Source organism: Athene cunicularia (assembly GCF_003259725.1).
Source record: "Athene cunicularia isolate RWA chromosome 5 unlocalized genomic scaffold, athCun1 chr5_part1, whole genome shotgun sequence".
Lineage (NCBI taxonomy): Eukaryota > Metazoa > Chordata > Aves > Strigiformes > Strigidae > Athene > Athene cunicularia.
Window position 1 is genome coordinate 5085251 of NW_020799101.1, and position 19585 is coordinate 5104835.

Here is a 19585-nt window from a genome sequence, read left to right on the forward strand (position 1 = left end):
TATTTTCACCTCATCAGTTCATGCTCTTGTCTTTAGTGAAACACAGAAAGCAGTAACTTCAGCCCCATCTTCGCTCTTGTAATATTTTGCCTTTAGCCCCAGCATACTTTTCATGTGTCATACCTTGCTTTTGGACTACCTGTAGGATTTTGAACTACTGCTATAGGATTCCTACCTGCGCATAGAGCTGGGAGTAGGTTTCTATAGCTCCATATTTAGTGCAGTTATTGTGATTTAGTCTATGCAGTCCGTAACTCTACATATTTGATATCTGATCAGAAATTCAGGACAAGCTGCAGCATGTCTTTATGTGGTACAGCCAGTCACAGGCCACACCATCAATTTGAATATTTTATTGAAATGCATCTTTCCAACAGTTTTTGACAGAAGCTTATCAAGAAATGCACATTATAGTATAATAGCATAATTGCCCAACTCCCCTTAACTTACTGCACTTCTTTGTTAAAGAACCGCTACAAAAGTAAGAAGGCCTATTCTTTTCACATAACGAAGGATTTTTAAACCAGAGTGCATTTTTTAATAAAATATTTTATTTTCATGGTATCCTCTTGCACTGTAGATAGTTTCAGCCTCTGTGCTTGGATTAATTGTTACAGGAGTTATTATATAAAGCCTATTAGAAAAAAAAAAAAAAAAGAAAAAAAAAAAAAAAAAAGAACTCCTATAAACACCACTGGCTGTATTTTACCCTGCACTTGTCATTAAAAAAAGCTTTCTAGTGTGAGAAGTATAAATTATTATTGATGAAACAGAGGACTTTTAACACTCCAGATTTTTCGCATGCACTAAAATCACAAATCCAAGTCCATTTACTAAAGTAAATAGAGTACAAGCTGTTTCGCAGGCAGAAGAGCTAATTTTGCAGTCCGAGAGGGCCTTCATTTTGAGGAAAAATATTCCTGAGAGAAATGGGTCTCTATGCTCCCATAAAGACGGTTTTTAGATTGCGGCAGCGAGCCTCGGAAGTTTGTACATATTTTGCTTCAAATGTGGCCATTTTGTCAAACTTGTGCAGAACTCAAAAGCTTGAAGGAAAAATCAGCCTGGAATGGAAATGGCAAATTGATTTTGAGAATTGCAGTTGGGGACCTTAGAAAAATGTCGACAAGGATGTTATGGGTTGTAAAAAAAAAAAAAAAAAAAGACTGACCAATAATTGGGTATCTATGGGTGAGCCAATAACGGAGCATCATGCTGAATGAAACTTTTGTTATTACTCTGTATATTATTGAATATTTTAATTAGCATTAGTTATGAAATCTAGCATTTGAATATCTTACCAATGCTAATGAATTAACTCACACCACACCTGGATGATATAGGGATCATCTCCCTTTTGCAAGGGAGGAACTGTCCTACCAATTAAGGTCAAGCAAAAAGCTTATGGGAGGACTGGTCTGGTGCCTCAACCGCTTTTCACATACACACCAACATCCTTTTTTTCAGGCTTTTCATTGCCTGTCTTCAAAATCCAAGTAGTAACACAGCATCCAAGAAGTAACACAGCATCTTCCAGAGAAGGAATTTCAAACAACACTTCTACAGTCCTTGATGAAGCACCATTCATGTGGTTTAGAGACCCATGGAGAAGTGGGCAAATGGACAACTCCGCATGGTGTCCCAGAGTGCTAATTTTTGCTCAGGTTTAACTGAAGGATGTGTAAAAATTCATGTGGCTACGCATCTGAGGCAGATCGAGAGTGCAAGGTGCTCATTCCAATAGTGAGCCTCACAGACGTTTGTGAAGAGCTGCTTTTGCCCTCTGTGTACCTCATGATCCTGAACTTTTTCAGGGAGCTCTACTGCAAGTACAGGACCGTGCAGCTTCAAGGGCTTAATTTGCCTACTTGCCTTAATTAGAACCAGTTGTATTTAAGAAAGCCTCACTGCGAACCGAAGAATTGCAAATTTATACCCTGGAAAGTTCTTCCTCTTTAAAAGATGGAAGAATATTGAGGGAGGTGCCCAAATTTGCTAGAGGTGGCATCATTCCCCTGCCGCCTCCCATTCCTGCTTCTCCAGAAAGCAGTGACAGCTGAGCAGGAGCTCAGCATCTTCATGCATCAGCACCCATCCCTAGCATAGAGGATATCTTGGGTTATAGGAATTAATAGCCTTGGGGATTTTCACCTTTCACTGAAATATTTTCTTCTTCCTTTTATGCACTAACATCACCAGTGTCCTTACAGTGAAAGTGAAGAAGAGCCGTTTGATTTCTAGGGGAATATGGCAGCGGTGGCTGTGGAAGGGGCACTGGATATGCCCTCCTCTTAGAGCCAGATTTTTCGCTGGGTGTCTGGCTTGGGAGTGGGAAGGAGAGACTAGATTCCAAATTTATTAAAACAAAGAAAAATATTGCAGCATGTATGAAATACTTTCCAATATTTGTCCTGAAGGAACATTTATAAATGCATCAAATGTCAGTTTGTACTTTAATTATTTCATCTTTCCCTACTCTTACTGTAAAAAGCCTGCAGTTTCTATCCTTGCCTTTCCTTTTTTTTTTTTTTTTTCCTTTCTTTCTTTCCCTTTAAGACAGCAAATCCTCCATGCTGAATCCTTATAAAGGCCTTAAACCATCCCCAAATGGCTCTCACTCCCAAAATCCTCCTCCTGTGATTTCCTGACGTGGTCACCTGGCCAATAGCTGGGATTCCCTTTTCTCTGCAGCAGTGCCGACAGGCTTTTACCCTGAACTTCGTCCCAAACAGTCCTGTTAGGATATTTCTTAGAAAACTCATCCACTACCAACCCATTCATCTGCTCTAGACTTGGGCTTCTAACTTTTTCTTCTGTTTAGTTGATGCAGAAGGGAGTGGTCTGGCTGATGGAAAAGCCAGCGCGTTAATCCTAAACCCTTCAGTCGGGTTTTGAGCACCTTACATACAGAGCTGGGTGGATGAAGCATTTTGATTTTATGACTGAAGCAGAAAACAGGGTAAAAGTGCACTGCATGCAACTAAAACCAGATATTTTTTACCCCCAGATTTTACAGATAATGTAAAAATCCTTGGAAATATGATTTTGAATAAGCCATAGACACCGTGCTTAGCTGGCATAAATTATTTTATATTTTGGCTATTGAATATTTTATTTTAGACTACTTAAAACTTTTTTTTAGTCTATTTTTGGTAGGAAAATGCTATTTTAAAATAAAAGAAAGTTTCATTTAGAAGAAGTAAAAAACCCAAACACCGGCATGGCAAAAAAACCCCAACAATGTCAAGTATTCATTGAAAGAACATCCAAATGAATTAAGACTTTTTTATTTTCCAAATTTCAATCACACTCAAAAATAGTTTTGAATGGCATGACACTCAAATTTTCAGTGAACTTACTATCTACCAAGAAATAAAATAATAGCTTAGTTCTCCCCACATGCTGTGACATCCCTTAATTCCTTAATTGCTTTAATGTGAGCAGGTTTAGGTTGTGTTTATACTATTTTATTTTTTTTAAATGTCCACTATTGTACGTGTCTGCTGAAATTGCTTCACTAGTGGGAAGAGGGTGAAGGAGGGAGGGAGCAGGCGTGTGTAAAACACCTCATCCCCTGCTCAGAGCTGGTTTCAACCCCGGCATCCGGCAGCGTCGATCCCCGCGCTCTAGAAATCACCACCACCTGCAGTTTTGTTGCTGACAGTGCAAGAAAGGACACATTTACCTTCCCTACTATGATCAGGCAAAGCTTCTACGAAATGGAAAAGAATCAGAAAATCTTTTGATTAACCAGTTATTCATAAAAACACAACTATGTTAAAACATCAGGCAGGTTTTTGCTGATGCGGCATCCTGAGAGCCTTAAATTCACAGGGATATCGTTTTGGGGCATCCTTCTGGGTGTGAGCTGTGGCTTGTGGGGCACTTTTGGGTGGGGGCACAGAGCAAACCACTGATTTGACCATAGCACAAGGCATGGAGGAGCACCAGCAAGTGGAGACTACCAGCAGTAGGGTTTGGTATAGAGCTTTACGTACCCTTAAAGGCGTGTATCTAAAGCAAATGTAATTGAGACAAGGACAGAGAAACCCAGACAGCCCGTCAGCAGCTTCCCCGTGTGACAAACCCAGGGGCAACTCCAGTGTGATCGGTGCGGCCGCCTGTTCTGCTTGCCAGAGAGCCAGATGCTGCTGCTTGGAAGGACCTCGTCCACAGCTTGTTGCCGGGCTCCTGTGATTGCTGTCCAAAGAGCAGCGGCGTGGCGTGCTGGGATGACTGGGATCCCAGCATCCCACTACAATTTCTCCCCTTCCCAATAATGTTATTTTAAATTAAGGATGTAAAAAAAAAATCAAATACAATTTTTATACCTCCTCTTGATGTAATAAGCATCTTAAAAGCACGATAAAAGCCATTCCAATGGAACAACAACAAAAAAAAATTACAAAATTGTGACGGTGGGAGCACCGCCCTCCACAAACTCCAAATGTCTGGGTTTATTCCTCTAACGGCTGAATGGTGAGATGAAACAAACCTTTTCCTTCTGATGACAGTAGTTAGAACATGACAAGCTATGTTGGTTAATTAACCAGTTAATGTAATAAACTCATCCTCAGACTGTAATGGCTATAACAAATAAGCGAGACCCTCTGCTGACTGCACGCCTCTCCCTTCAGTGGAACTATACTGATTTTTCCAGAGAATATTTTCAGTGTTTTAACTTGCTGGAAAATGTTTTGAGGATAGTTTGACCTTGCACATCCGTAACTAGAAAGCTCTGATTTCAGCTAATGTGAAGTGACTTTTTGGCACCACAGGGATTACGGATGAGGTCTGGTAATGCAGAGTTGAGTTCAAGAGTAAATATAACTCTCTCAAAGCAAACCTCTATCTCCTTTTCGAAGGGAATGCTTTGGGCGTATCAGGTCCGATTTTGCAGTAGATGTAGAGCAGGGCTGCTCCTCCGAGTACACAGGCAAGACAGGTGGATCAGGCTTGAGGTGCCCACAACTGCTCATCCATGGTCTCCCCACGCTCTTTTTTACAAACTACAGTGAGCTCAGCTACTCCTGTGACTAACACATTTTCCTTTGCTCAGTCCTGGTTTTATTTTTAAATTGAGCTGTATTTGTTGGGTGCTTGGATAAAGGAAAGAAGCGAAAAAAAAGCAAAGTCTGCTTGTGACGGAGACAAGCTTAATTCCATTTAAAACCATTTGCAACACAGAACTGAAATGAAAGTACAACATAAAACAAAATTACAGCATTCACTAGATTTTGCTGTTGTTGGGCTGCTACCTACACACTCAGTCCAGCAGCTTTCTAAGCAATCAAGTGGTGCCATGTTGCCTGATTTTAAATAAAACCCAAGATCCTCCTCCGTCATTATTTCCGCTGGATTTTATCCCTGTCATTGTTCAGCTCTAACAGTGCCTTTTGAAGTGCTGAACTCATTGTGAAAATGGCCGATGTTGAGCTCTACCTGTTGCCTATCTCCATGTTGTAGCCTGAGAGAAAAAAAAAAAAGAGGGAGAATACAGCTCCAGCTGGGTTAGGAGGATTTGGCCCTAAGAGTCTTTAAATGAAAGAAAGTGGTGAAAACTTCCAGTGTTTTTAGTTGGAACAAGTGTTGAGGTAGCTCTAAGAGAAGGCAGTGCTCATTTTTCACCTCCCTCTGCTTTGCAGGCAATGGGCGCTGTTTGTCAGACTGATTTCTTTGGTGCTTCAAGGTCTGTTCCCTGGGATGTGACTTTCTGGGGGGTCTCCTAAGCCAGGCTGGACTGAGCCAAGGTTTCCCAAACCTGCCTGAGGTTTCCTGAAATATCCAATCCTAAGGACTATTGCACCTAACTACTGGGTGTTGCACAGTGTCTCCTCATCCCGGCTGGGCTGGTGACCCCACAGCTGGTCCAGGCACGTGTGAAGATGAAGAAGGCAGGACAAGGACTGGGGACTGGCACAATATTCATAGTGTGCCATGCACTCGGTGAGTTTCATGGATGACCTGTACTAGCTGAGCTGGAGGTCTCTGGGCAAGTAAAAGCTATTTCTGCCCACAAGATGCCCAAGAGAGGATGTTAACATCATCTCTGCTACTACTGCTAGAAATCGAGTGGTAGGAGAGGACCTCCTTTGAGGCGCAGTGGCCTTGCATCAGTTTATAGATCTAGATCAGATAGGGATTGTTTAACCCAAGAGTTCAGGATTTTCTGTGTTGACAAGCCTTTGCATTTGTGGATTAGTAATTGCTTCTGCAATTGTCATATCTGAGAAGCAAACTAACTGCAAGGGGCAGAAGCTATAGGGAAATACGGATGGCATTTTATACTACGTTTACCAAGTCCATTAGATGGGATGCTGGCTGTAGCTTTTCTGGCCAAAGTGTTCAGTAAGGCATTCGTTCAACCTGGCACCAGTCCGTGTTTCTTAATGTAGCATCTACCAGCTGTACATATTTCTTGGGTTTAAGGTGTTGGATTACATCACCACCCCTTTAATTTCCATTCTCAGGGGAGTATTTTAATCGCTCATACTCCTGATTAGTCAGTGCAAAAGCATGAGGAATGGGAGCTGTGACCTGAAGGGGGAAGGAGAGATGCAAACACCAGTGTTGCACAAGACACAGCTTGCTCATTTATATTTATGTACGATTCAGATGTGGAGTAAGACTACTACATTTAAAAGGAAATGTACTTTTAATAAGGGTCTTCACTTATAGCTGTTTTGATATAACCTTCACATTACCCACTGCATTTTCCTTACACTATGCTGGCTTTATGGTCTGCTGACTCACAGACATGTATCTTCTTCATTAATTAAAAAAAAAAGTGATTGCTTTATAGCGATCTTTCTATGTATATAAAATGAATGCTATTTCCATTTGCTTTCGTATTTTTTATACATAGTACAAAACCACTGCTGTCATTAGTTTAATATGGAGAGCCTCTTACAACGGTCCAAGCATCATCTGCTTTATTAGTGCCTGCTTGATAAAGCTTCCACATTCTACAGTTAGTTTGCTTCTGAGCATGCTAAGACTTTACAATATGCACTGAGATTTTGATAAAATCTCATCAAAGCCTGCTAAAAGATCTCCTTTATCTATTTTGATTGGCTTGATTACATTGATTAATGAAACACTGGAGGATTTTATGTGATGAGATTAAATAATGCAATTAGTTTTAATAATTTTTCTAAAAACTAGAATTAGGTAGGAACAAAAGGGAAAAAAGAGAGCAATGTTCTGTGTACAGTGTTCATAATAAGTCATAATTCTTTGCTTTAACCCTTGGAATGGTGGCATTTTACAGATTTCAGATGCAGGAATGCTCAGGAGGAAATGTGAGGAAGTTAATATGGGGGTGAATCTTAACTCTGTGGTATTTTACAGGCTGTCACTCATGCCAGTGCTAGGAAGGAGTCCTTGCTGGCACACTGAAGGCAGGCCCTTATCTGACCCCATCATTTTTCCCCAGTACCACCGATGTGTCTTAGTCCAAGACGAAATGTTTGTGGAAATTAGAAAATTAAAATGAGTATAGTCATTGTCCCAACTACTGAAAGCTAATGGCAAGCAGGTTCACAACCAATGTAAGAGGAGCCCAAAAAGACAATATTGTTTTTCTTCTACCGACCGTTCTTCAGTTGCTGCTCAGTTTGTTTGTTTACAAACTGCCACCTCTCCTAGGACACCACGTGGGGACCTTCCTGGGAGGATTTCTATCCCACATGGGCTTTGGGAGAGGCACTAGAGTGTCCTACTTGCACATTTACCTTCTACTTCAGGGTCAAGTCTGCTGAATTCTACTCCTGGATCTGCCCTGGACTCTCTAGTCAGTCCTGAGCAAATCCTATAGACCTGGAATCAGGTACCCCCATGGGTACCCGTATCTAAGATGAACATAGCTGCATGTTGTCGAGATGATGAGGAACAGCTCAGCCCCACGTTATCCATGGCTGCCAGTCCTTAGTTCTCAGTGCAACGAATGGGCAGGTGAAGTGACAGTTTTAAAAATATCCTTACAGTGGCCTGTCTGGGAAGACTCCCCAAGTCCTCTGCGTTCCCTGTGTTGGAAGTCAAGAGCTGGTCTGAATTGCTTAACACTGTCCTGAACTTAAATGCTGCTGCAGGTGCTTATGTCAGCTCTAAGCGTTAGCATAGGAGGTCTAAATAGGGCTTCCCTTTCCTTTGTTTTTCATTTGCCTTGGCTATAGTGTAGCTAGGCTAACGTTCACGTGCCATTTGGGGGTTCAGTGATGTCTAATTGTCATTTTTAATTCATCCTGGAGACCTTGCAGGGAAGTGGCAATACAAATGCAGAGTCTCGGCGCCGGAGATTGAGGTCTTACCGGCGTTTTCTACACCTAGAATATAAATTCTAATTGCCATTTATTTTTCTTCTCATCTGTGTATATCTCTATATCTTGTTTACTGTCACTCTGCACTAAGCTGTTACTTCAAAGCATTTGCCTTGTATAATCACAATCAGTAAACTGCATAACAGCTGTGTTAAATACACTGCCTCTTCCCTTATAGTATCATTCCTGGGAAGAAACGGCAAGCAGAAGCTGTGCATTTTGAATCCAGATCTGATTTCACAGATAGCAGGCAGCTGAAGTATGTACACTCAGGGTTTAGAGAGGTTTGGGACTACATTTTTTTATTTGGGATCACCTTTGTTAGGAAGCAAGTCCTCAATGAATCCGTGCCTTTGGCAGAGTTTAATGCCTCTTGGTAAACTTGTCTTTGTAAATATTGGGTGCCGGGTGATGTGCGGACCAGATAAGGTGGACCTGTGATAGATGTTTGGGAAAGACCCTGATTGCTTGGAACAAAGTTCCCGGTTCAATCACTTATTTTGCTTGTTTCTGTCTTCATTCATCCTTGCAGCTCATCCTTGTACCTCTCCACTCAGCGGGTCATGGAGAAGTTGCATCATCCATGTGCTCCATGGTTGGATCCATGGCTCAGACAGTGAAAGAAAGAACATGCTGGTTGAACCTAAGCAGGATCCCCTTTTATATCCTTTTGAACACCTTTTATTTTCCAGTTCATAGGCTGATTCTGGATGCTTTAGCAGGGAAGGCATGAAATCTTGGGTTTTCTTCTGGCTTTGCTACCGGACCATCGTGTGGCCTTGGGTACATTCCCATCCTACCCTTTGAGTGCTTTGATCTGTCACACTTTAAACTCCCCATAGTACGGACTGTTTCCTACATTGTGTTTGTATCATACTCAGCTCAGTGGGGTCCTGATACGATTGGAAATTTAATATGGCATCAATATTTTATCTCCAGTCACTACACTATGCACCAACTCAGTTTACTCCTTTACTGCTAGTAGCCCAAATACATGTATGAGTCAAAGCCCAGACTGCTCAAGCTGAGATAAGCTAATTACCCTATTAAAACAGGTATCTAGATGATCTGTTCTGAGGGAAATGTTGGGCCTTTGTTGTAAGGGCTGGCAGCGAGGAGCTGAGAGTGCATGTAGGGTGTGCAGAGTAGCATCTGTGTGTCGTGTGGACTGGCCAGAAAAAATACTCAAGGTCTCCCTTTGCCTACTGTTACAGGTCTGGGGAAAAAAAAGAAACAGGACTCAGGTGGAGAATGAATGCTTTGAAGAGGTTTCCACCCCATAACCTAAGTCATGGTCCCTGCCTGCACACCAGCCTTCTCCACAATACAGATCCTACAGCCTGCAGATGCTTGGGCCAAATGCTCCTACCTGTGTGCACGCCTCTTTGGGTTTGCTGTCGCATTGACAACACTGACTATTCATGGAAAAGTGTGGATTCAGACACAAGGAGGCAGATACCAAAACCACAATAGGTAAATAAGAAGGTGAAAATTATGTGGTGCTTTTTTTTTCTTTTTTTTTTTTTTCCCACAAGCAAAAGTTCCCTTAGCATCTGAAAATTTGCCTGTGTACCGCAGAAAATACCATTTGCAGACTGCTAGAACAGGCTGAGATCAGACTCTGTAAGTGTCGTCCCTTTAGGGCTGTCAAGGAAGTAAAATATTCATCCCCTGAGGCTCTGCCATGGAGCAAATATATTAACTAACAAAAATAAATGATATTCTTTCTAATAAAATATTCAATTGCTTGTTTGTTCTAACAAATATAAGAAATGGAGGTTTAATCAAGGAAAACAAGACTTTACATCAGACCACAAGGTATTCTTGGCTAGAAGTCTGCTAATATGCTTGAATAATTCTGGTAATAGTAAAACTGAGCCATCCAGAGAGGGTAGCTCTTACATTGATTTAGAGTGACAGGATTTGGGGAGACAAAGGAGTAGCCAAATTAGCTCTGAAAAATTATCATTTATGAAAGTTTTGCTAATGTCTCATCTTGAAGCCTGATATGATATGTTTCAGGTTTCTGCTCTGTTTATTTGCTTGTTTGGAAAAGCAGACATGGTAATAAATTGGCAAATAGTCAAAGTAGAGAGGGGACTTTGAGGGTCTGGGAGTTCTCCTGGTGATTCCTGTCTAGGAGAGCAATTTCCCTCCTTCCATGTATCAGTGCTTCACATTTTCCTCACCACACAGAATTTATTTTATCCAGACAGATTAGCACAGACTCTCAGATTGATAATTGGCACATATAGATATGAACTCCCTCTGTCTTTCCCCCCCAAACCCCAATCCCCACGTCTTCCCTCTGCCAAACCCTGCATTGTTTCAGCCTACTGCTCAAACAGACTGTAAACCCTCCACCAAAGTTTTCGTGAATAACATTGCGATCTTTGGAACAAATCCAGAGCCAGTTTGAAGATAATAGGAACACTGAGTACTAAATATCACACTGACAGAAGACATGACACCATGCTGGCAGAAGACATGTGTGCATGACTTTTATAGTAACCAGGGCACTCATTGCTTGGTAGTCAGAGGACAGCTAAGTAAACTGTTGGAAAAAAAAAAAAAAAAAAAGGCAATTTTTAATATCTCATGACTTTAGCTGGAGAAGATCATGTGTATTACAGGAGAGACTTGGTGCCATTTGCAAATGGCCTTCTGTATAGAGACCCTCTGGAGCTGGGTCTCCTGGGTATTTGATATTGAGGAATCACGTGGAAGTTCTTTATATACATATTGGGTAGGAATTTCTAATAACAGGATCAGGTCTGAAAGTTACCACTGATGGTATGTAAAGGCAACTGATAGGTTTCAGAGTCATCACATAATGGAAGGAAAACAGGGGCATCTCCATCCCTTAAAGTTATTTAAAATAACTTCTTTCCCCCTAATTGCTAGTCTTTAACATGTAGTCTAAGTACTTCTGCATGTCCCACTTCAGAATCACAGAAGAATATCTAAGCTATCTTTCAGTGTGTTAGCCAACTCAAATTTCAAGTTAAATTAGTTGCTCTGGAGGGGAAAAAAAACCCTTATCTATAATATTTTCTGCAATCTGTGTCTCAACTCAGAACTCCTCAAGAGGACCACAAGACTTCAGAGCAAGCTCTTCGCAAAGTTGATGTATTTTATGTACCTTCCTCCTGCATGCAGGCTAAGGAACTCAGCTGGAGGCAGTGGTAGGTCAGAGCTTGAGGTCAGGTTCTTGAATTATGGCCTGGTCTCAGTGATTACTTAATGCTGTGCCTTTGCAGGTAGAAGTTACACAAACGGAAAAAAAAGGAAAAGATCTGAAAGTGGTGGGCTCTCTGTCCTTCTCATATAGGAAAAGTCCTAGCTCTGTGACCAGGCTTGAACTGGGATGTTACACGAGTACTGGTCTGGGAGAGAACACTTGTCATCTTGCTAGACCCCGCCTAAACCAAGTAAAAGGACTTGTTTTTAAGCATCCTCAAGTCCAAAACTCTATACCTTCCTTCAGAAGAGGTGCTTGGTGGTGTCAACGAGCTCATGGTGCCCATTTGACTGAGATGGAGCGGGCCACACCCAAGGCTGGTGTGCACCACTGGACATGCCTTCGCTGAAGCTGTGGAGATGAGGAGGCTCAGCAGTGAGCACACTTCACCATCTTGTCGAAGAGCTTTATCTTTTATTGCTTGTACAGGATCAAGCACTTTCGCTTCAACAGGAGATTACTTCTGTTTGAAGCCTTAACCATACACTGTAACGCTTAGATATAAAAAGGCATGGAAGGCAAAGCATAGAGGAATTAAATGATATATTATATATGCATGCAACAGATTGAACCTAGCGCAAGCCCCATGTTAGCTGTGAATATCTGTTCCACTTCACGAGAGCGCTTGCCTTTATTTATCACTGTTTTCTAGTGGTATCAATGGGGTTTGTGCATACTGTCTGGAAGAGAACTGAATTCTGCCGCCTTTTCTTAGGCAAAACCCCCAGTCAGGAACAAAGGTTCTGATGACAGTCAGATAAATGTCTCTATTCACGAGCACTCTTTACAGGTGACTGTTTATGTATTAGAGATGCAAATGATGGTTTTGTTTCAAATGAGGTAAATCTAAGATTAAACTCCCATCGAAGAGTAAATGTTCCCTTTACCTTTCATGTGTAGTAGCTTGAAAGAGCCTACACAACAATAAATTGCATTACAGAAGCTCCCACTGACACAACCATATGTTAGCAGTCTCTGTTTTGAAGGGTTACAGCTCCGCTGTAAGAATTTGCTGTGGGCTGAAATTTGGCAGTCTCTGCTTAGTAGTTAGATTTTAAACCGGAGCTACAAATGCATACCAATTCCTTGCAAGTCATCTCAAAAATCGCAGAGGAGGAGGGGGGGGCGGGAAGGCCAAGCTCGTTGAATTTAAGTTTGGCGCTTATATGACTAAGACCCGTCACCAACGTGGTGAAATGAAAATGTGTGTGGTGCTAACACCCGGTCTGAGCGCTTCTTCCCTTGAGGAGAATTTTAAAAAATAAGCTGCAAACCACAAGGAGGGAAAGAGCTGCCTTCTGGCACTGCGGCCTCAGCAGGTTGCAGCTCCTGAGGCTGTGGGAAGACAATGACCTGTGGTATTCGGGAACATGATCAGCTTGCAATGAGAGCCCGGCAAAAAGGGGGGGTGAAGAGTGAAAGGCTGAAAGTTGAGGAGCAGACGGTGCTTTTTTTTTTTTTTTTTTTTTTTTTTTCCTTCACATTCCCACTTCTTGGCTGTGAGGAAAATGGAAAGACTTCCTATTGGGAGCAGGTCCCTCTGCTGCCCAACTGCGCTGGGTGGCCACAGGGGAAGGAGGGATGGGACAGAAGTTTGTCATGAGTTAAACAATATAAAGATGCTTAAAAAGAGACAAGAGATGAGCGTCAACATCTGTCTTTACCGCACTCATTATTGTTTTTAGTGCCTGTTTAGGTTGTTGCTGATTCGAGATGAGGAGAGTTCAGCCCCTTCCCCAGAAGAAATTGGCCTCCACTGGAGGTTCCTTTAGTCTAGCTGGATGCTCTTATGAAATCATGGAAGATGGGACTTAAAGGAAGGTCAGAGTGTGTCTGGTCCGCCCCGCTGCTGGATCAGTTTTGAACCTGATCAGTGCAGTGGCCGGTGTGGGTGAGTGTCTGACAGGAAGGCTTTTTTCTTGACAGCCTTCTGAAGACATCAGTTACTGTCACTGAAACGTTCTTTGCGGACACCAAGACAGACCAGCAATAACTTGTATATGAGGCCATTTTGTATATGAATCACAATTCTGGCCGAGTTAGAAAAGAGGTGCTATGTACTCGTGCCTAATTTGGCTTTTAGTGGACACTGGAATGAGTGTCTCTTTCCTCCTCTCTCCCCTGGTCACGTGCCCTGGCGGTAGAGCGTGAAGGACCTTCAATACCATCATGGGCTAGTAGCTACAGAGGTTCGTTTGGAAAGGACTAAGCTTCAGATGAACAATTCAGTACTGCTTTTAGTGTACGAGCAATGTTTTCTTGGTGATCTTAGGGGATGTCGTGGGCTGGATGTACAAGGTGAGGCTGTAAGCACTGTGCAGATAGAAGTGTGCACTCTGGGTGGGAGCTGGGAGGACTCTGAAGGGGACTCACCATGCCACCATGTGACCCCTTCCCCTCACCAGGGTTGTCACCATGCTGTCACTGGAGCTGCTGTGGCCGTTTGCATGTAGGTGTGTCCATGTAGCTGTGATGGTCAACTCTTCAGACTGTCTTCTGGAAGGATGAGCAACCTACCAGTAAAACCCTTTACGAAGAATTCCTTTATCTCAAGGAGAAAAGCTCTGATCTGGGATGCAGCTGGCTATGGTGTGGTCCTTCTGGAGGCAGGGTGGGAGGTGGCTCATCTAGCCTTTGTGGCTGGTGGAGTTGCATAGATTTGCTACAAAACTCTAATTCATCACTGCCACTCTAACGGTGCTTGACAAAATTCAATGACCATATGCGAAGAGATATAAATCATGCTGTTTCCTGGTGGGTAGGCAAATGTAGGAATGTGCTATTTGAAGAGGCTCAGCCAATTTGACAGATTTCTTCTGTAGTTCGTGTGAGTGACTTTTAAAGGTGGGTGAACCTCAGCAGGTTCCAAACACAGCCTGGATTAGAGGGGGGACCGCAATTAAGGCTGTTAGCCCACATCAACTGAGATCACATGTCTGTGTGAACCGCCTCTCATATGAGAACATGGAACTACCTTTCTTGGTCTCATTCCTGCTTTTGGTCCTCAAAATCTGACTGCTTGGTGCCATTTGGATCTTCCTGGCTGGAAGAAGAAGATAAAAACCCTCCAGTATTCTTCAGGCATGTAACCAAGGCAAGCCAATTTCTACATGTGGGGGTTCAATAGTGCACTTCAAGTCAGGAACTGGAGAAAGAGGTGTTTCTAAAATGTATTTCAGGCTCTGGATAGACTGAATTATCCTGTGGAGATGCTCTTTCCTTTCTGCTGGCTTCCCAGAGGATGCAAAGAGACACGTGCATGTCCCCCTTGGACAAAGAAAACTGTGTTTGGGTCAAAGTGTGAGCGAATTGTTTGAATCCAGCCGGGAAGGCTGTACACAGACGTGAGCTGAACCTTTTGTGGTTGTCTTTACCAGAAAACCAGCCTTTCTCTGCTGAGCAGTCTCCCGAGTTACTTTACAGGAAGGATCTAATGTGTTGTATGAAAAGTAAAGAAATTAAATAGCAAGCGTTCCACTTGACCAAAAGGTCAAAGTCTCTCTGATTAAAATGCTTTGTTATTTTAAGATCAGGGAATGTCACATAACCATTACATATAAATGGCAAAGTTTCCGTGTGAGCTGACTGCTGAAGAGCATTGCTAACTGTCCTTGGGGGTGCCAGATGAATCCACCTTCCTGAAGCAGTTCCCATGTCCTACAAACTCTGCCGCATGGCCAGCAGGCAAGGAAACCCTTGCTGTTGGAGAGATAAATACTCTTCTGCTTTCCAGTTCTATGCGTGCAATGTTGTATTTCTTGCACGACTGTTATTGGGGTGTACTTGTGCTGTTTTCTCTTCTTACTCTCTTTAAATTAAAAGGCAAGCCCAAAACTGATGTATAATATTTTGGTTTTGTAATGCAAGCTTTTGTTCTGAAAATGCCCCACTACTTGGCAAGTGGGTGACTAGTAGAAGAGGCAATACAGAGAGACCAAGAAGATTGACTTTGCATTGACTTTGGACTTTGCGGATCTGCTGAGCAGAGACTGAAGTGGCTCTGACTCACACGGTGCTCGGATACGACTCTGAGACATAAATAAATGTCCACAGAAAGCTGAGTTGATATACTTGGATTTTACGTCTGTCTTTCCAGATCAGGGAAATAATAAGAGGTGGTCTCACTGGATTAATTAAATATTTAGTTTATTTGACAGTTTGCAAATAACATTGTTACAAGTGGATCGTCCTGCTTTGGACTTTAAGTAATGTTAGATTTGGCTTTAAATGATGAAGTCCAGTACACTGATGGCGTGAGAATGAGAGAAGGTCGGGAAGGTCATTTACAGTCAGAATAAATACCTCGAAGTTCAGATGATTCATAATCCCAGTCCCCAAATCCTGCCTGTTATAGAAATGTATTGTAATAATAATACTGAAATAAACTCTTTGAATTAGCTGCTTTTTTTTCAAGTGTGCCAGACAGAGCAGGAAATTCAGGAAGGATAAGGTCTGAGGTCCTAACAAAACAGCCTCTCTCTGCTGGTATCCCCTAACACGCCCTGGAATGTCTTCTTTTAATGATAAAATGCTTCTTTTTCAATTCTACATGCATTTCTTCTCCAATGGATTATTGAAATTGAACTTAATCTTCTGCTGTGAAGAAGATATCAGAAGGGTCAAAGGAAAGAAGAGAAAAATTATGTTTTCACATACATTTTTGGGGATATGAATAAACACGTACAGAGCTTTATAGCCTGGATGGAACAGAGCTGTGCGGAGATGATGAACTCTCCTCCTTTCTCTCTGCATTCCCATCCCATGTCTTATTTTCCCTTCTGCTTAGTGGGAAGAGATGCAAAAAGAGCAATTTGTCCTTTGCATGCTGTTTTGAGAGTTGAGGGAGTGTCTTGACTCGCTCACGAAATGATGAATTATAGATTCATTGAGCAATAGGGCTGGAAGGTACCTCAGAGACCTCCAGTGCTGGAAATTGCACCGTCTCACCAGATAATCTGTTCCAGCTTGTCACCATCCATCTGTTAAGCAGAGGATCACAGCTTCAGCTTTTGCCTTGGGCCTTCAGTCCTAGGCAGGCTAGGACTCTTCTCCGCCGAACGGGAGACTGGTGAACCTGCTTTGCTCCTTGCACGCAGATTATTTGTATTTTGGCACTTGTGCAGTGCAGAGACTCCTGGCCAGACTCCTGACATTCACAACCTACGTAAATAGCGCGTAGGAAGGTATTAGAGAGTTCTTCTGCCCGCGGTGGTGCTCAGGAGATGTGGATGGGCGGCTTCAGTTGTCTTTGTCCTTGATGTCTGAGATGGTGCTGCATTTGGAGACATGACAGGGAGTGCTAAGAAACATGTCCCATGTGCTGTATCACCTGGTGGGGCAGGTTGGGTTGGGTTGGGTCAAACTGGGTCACATGCGAGGCTGTAGTTAGGGTCTGTGCTGCTTCTTCTCTGTCTCTACCTCTACATCAGATCCAAAGGGTGCATGACTTGGGTCACGGCTACCCTTTTTCTTTTTGTAGCGAGAAAATGTATTTGCACTGACCTGACCATTGTGGCAGCTCCACAACATGAATTGATTAGAGCTCCACAAAAAAAAGAACTCTCCAAAAAAGAGAATTTATTTTCCGTTATCCTCTCCTATCCCAACACACACAACGTTATTTCAACACGCGGTCCATAGAACACGCAAGACATATCACAGATGCCTACTCACTGCACAGGCTGTACACTATTTATACACTATACACACATGCTATTTAACATACTTCTAATTATTTTAAGAGCAGATGAAGAATCTTTTACTTACACAAGTCTTATTTTCACATGTGTCTCCATGTAATGAATTTTCCAAAGATTTCCACACCTACTCTAAGTGAAATTATATCTTGAGGAAACTATAGCTTGATTGTTAATTCTGAACCATGTTGAAGCTCCTGCCTTTTCTGTTTTAATCTAAATTGCTCCTCTGAATGCATTTTATATTAGAATTTGGAAACAGATACATTTATTTTATTTGTTTTTTAAATTATTATTTTTTTTACATGCAGGGTTGAATGCACGTATTTTATTATGACTCTCTTTTTGCCATTTACAAAGGAAATGTACACTCTGACAATATCGCGTGCACCAAATCAATGAAATATCCTGTGTTTTCTATTCATTAAGCCCCTAAAGCACTATGCGCAAATTCCCTCACTTTAATTACACACCTCAGGGATGTGCAGGCCAAAAAGGAGGCAGTCAGACAAAAAAGCCTGGTCTCTGCCAAAAGGAAAAAAAAAATAATACTGGTAAACATTTATTTTCAGCAGGGAAATCTGCTATTAATTCATATAGTGACTTTCCCCAGCTGAAATAATGAGGAAAGCCAAGTGAACCAAATGTTCACAGTGAGCAAACATGAACAGTAGGAAATCAGCCCATCTTATATTTACATGTTTATTCCATCAGCCTTTGAAGAAGATTTGCACGATTCTTTTTTTTGTGTGTGTGTGTGTGTGTGTGTGTGTGTGTGTGGAGTGTCAACGTTTACTCACACTCCTCCAGAGGGGTGACTCGTTAAGTATTGAAAGGCTTCGGCTCTCGTACAGGCACTCAGATTCAGCAGGTCCCATCTGGAAGGGGGGATTTAAAATGTTGAAATAACGTCGGGTGACTCCAAGTATCTCCAAGTCTGAGTTTGCCCATCTGAGCTGCAGGAATACTCGGCCATGCACTGGGCTGATGGCTTCTGGAGGTGCTGGGGGGTCAGGACTTTTCTCTTTACCTGTTGATAATGCTTTTGTGCTTTCAAACGTATTCTCTGTCGCTGCTGTGAGGACAGTCCAGCAATGCCTATTAGGCTCCTTGGAAAAAGACTAAGCCCAGACTTCGCTAACACGACAAAATGGGCCATATTTGCCCATGTATGAACTGCGGATACAAAGTGCGACACCCCATGGGTGCATCAGTTCATCAATACTGATCAGTGAGCCCTCCGTACCATGGATGTGTGCAACGGCCACAGCCTACTCTAAAAAAAGGGGAGAAAATTCGTTGTTACTTGGACTATCACCTTCTTAAGGCAGGGAAAGTATTTTTTTATATTATTTGGGTGTGCTAAAAAAATGGCTTCCTGACTTTGATCCCTCCTGGAAACACCCGAATACACCAGACTATTTTCAGGAGCATTTCGTAATATTGTATTCAGGCTATGCAGAAACCCCTCGAATCTGAAAGGAAGCCAGCTGTGTCTTCATTTTAAATTGCACCGATTCTGGAATTTTTTGATTTCACTGTGGTCTGTGCTCAGGATGGAGTTCTGGGTGCTCTGCACCCTGGGCAGAAGAGCTGGAGGGTTTGTAGGCTGTTGTGGCTCTTTATCTGGAGCAGGAAGGACAATCTTGCCACCCATGAGTTTTGTATAGAAAGGGAGAGTGTGCAGATATTTTCTGGACCTGCAATTAGTCATTTGAAACATAGCAAAGCCACTTAAGCAATTATTTTTTTTTTAATTTTTTTTCTGTGTGTGTAGGCTTGTACAATGGAGCTGGTGCTCAAAGAAGGTCAGTGCAAGTTCTTCCTGCAAAAAAAACATGAACATGGGAGAATATTCTGGGAGACATAGCTCAGGTGTCAGGTATCCATAGTTAAAGCAACAGAGTCAAAAATCTCTTGCAAACGCTAAAGCAGAGTAAGTTTAACTACGGCCGATGGTAAACAAACCTGTTTGAGGATCAGTGCCTGTGAAGACCCCGAGTATCAATGTCATTCTACTGAAGCAGCGCATTTTAAAATGGAATTGTTTGATTTAAATGAAAATCAGCAGAAAAGGAAAATATGTATCTGGGCAGAGATGTAGATCGGTAACAGTGTCTCTGGGCTTAAACTTCCTAGTACTGAGGTTTGAGATGATAGTAAGCTTTTTCTGGTATTACTGGGAGGTTTTATCCATTAACCCCAGTAAGTATAAGCTAGCATCACTCCTTGAGTACTGCTTTTTCAGAATTAACATTAGCATCTACCAAAGCCCTCTCTAAATAAATTTTTAGCAGATACATAATTTTTGTTAGAGATGAATAAATGAA

General features: G+C 42.2%; 1 long non-coding RNA gene across 1 annotated transcript in view; it reads left to right on the plus strand.

Annotated features, from left to right (window-relative positions):
* Positions 1-8994: 8994 nt before the first annotated feature.
* LOC113480789 overlaps positions 8995-19585 on the plus strand; it is an 84912-nt gene continuing 74321 nt past the window's right edge. Inside the window, exon 1 of the long non-coding RNA XR_003398530.1 lies at positions 8995-9791. This is a non-coding gene — a long non-coding RNA (uncharacterized LOC113480789). The remainder of the gene's footprint in view (positions 9792-19585) is intronic.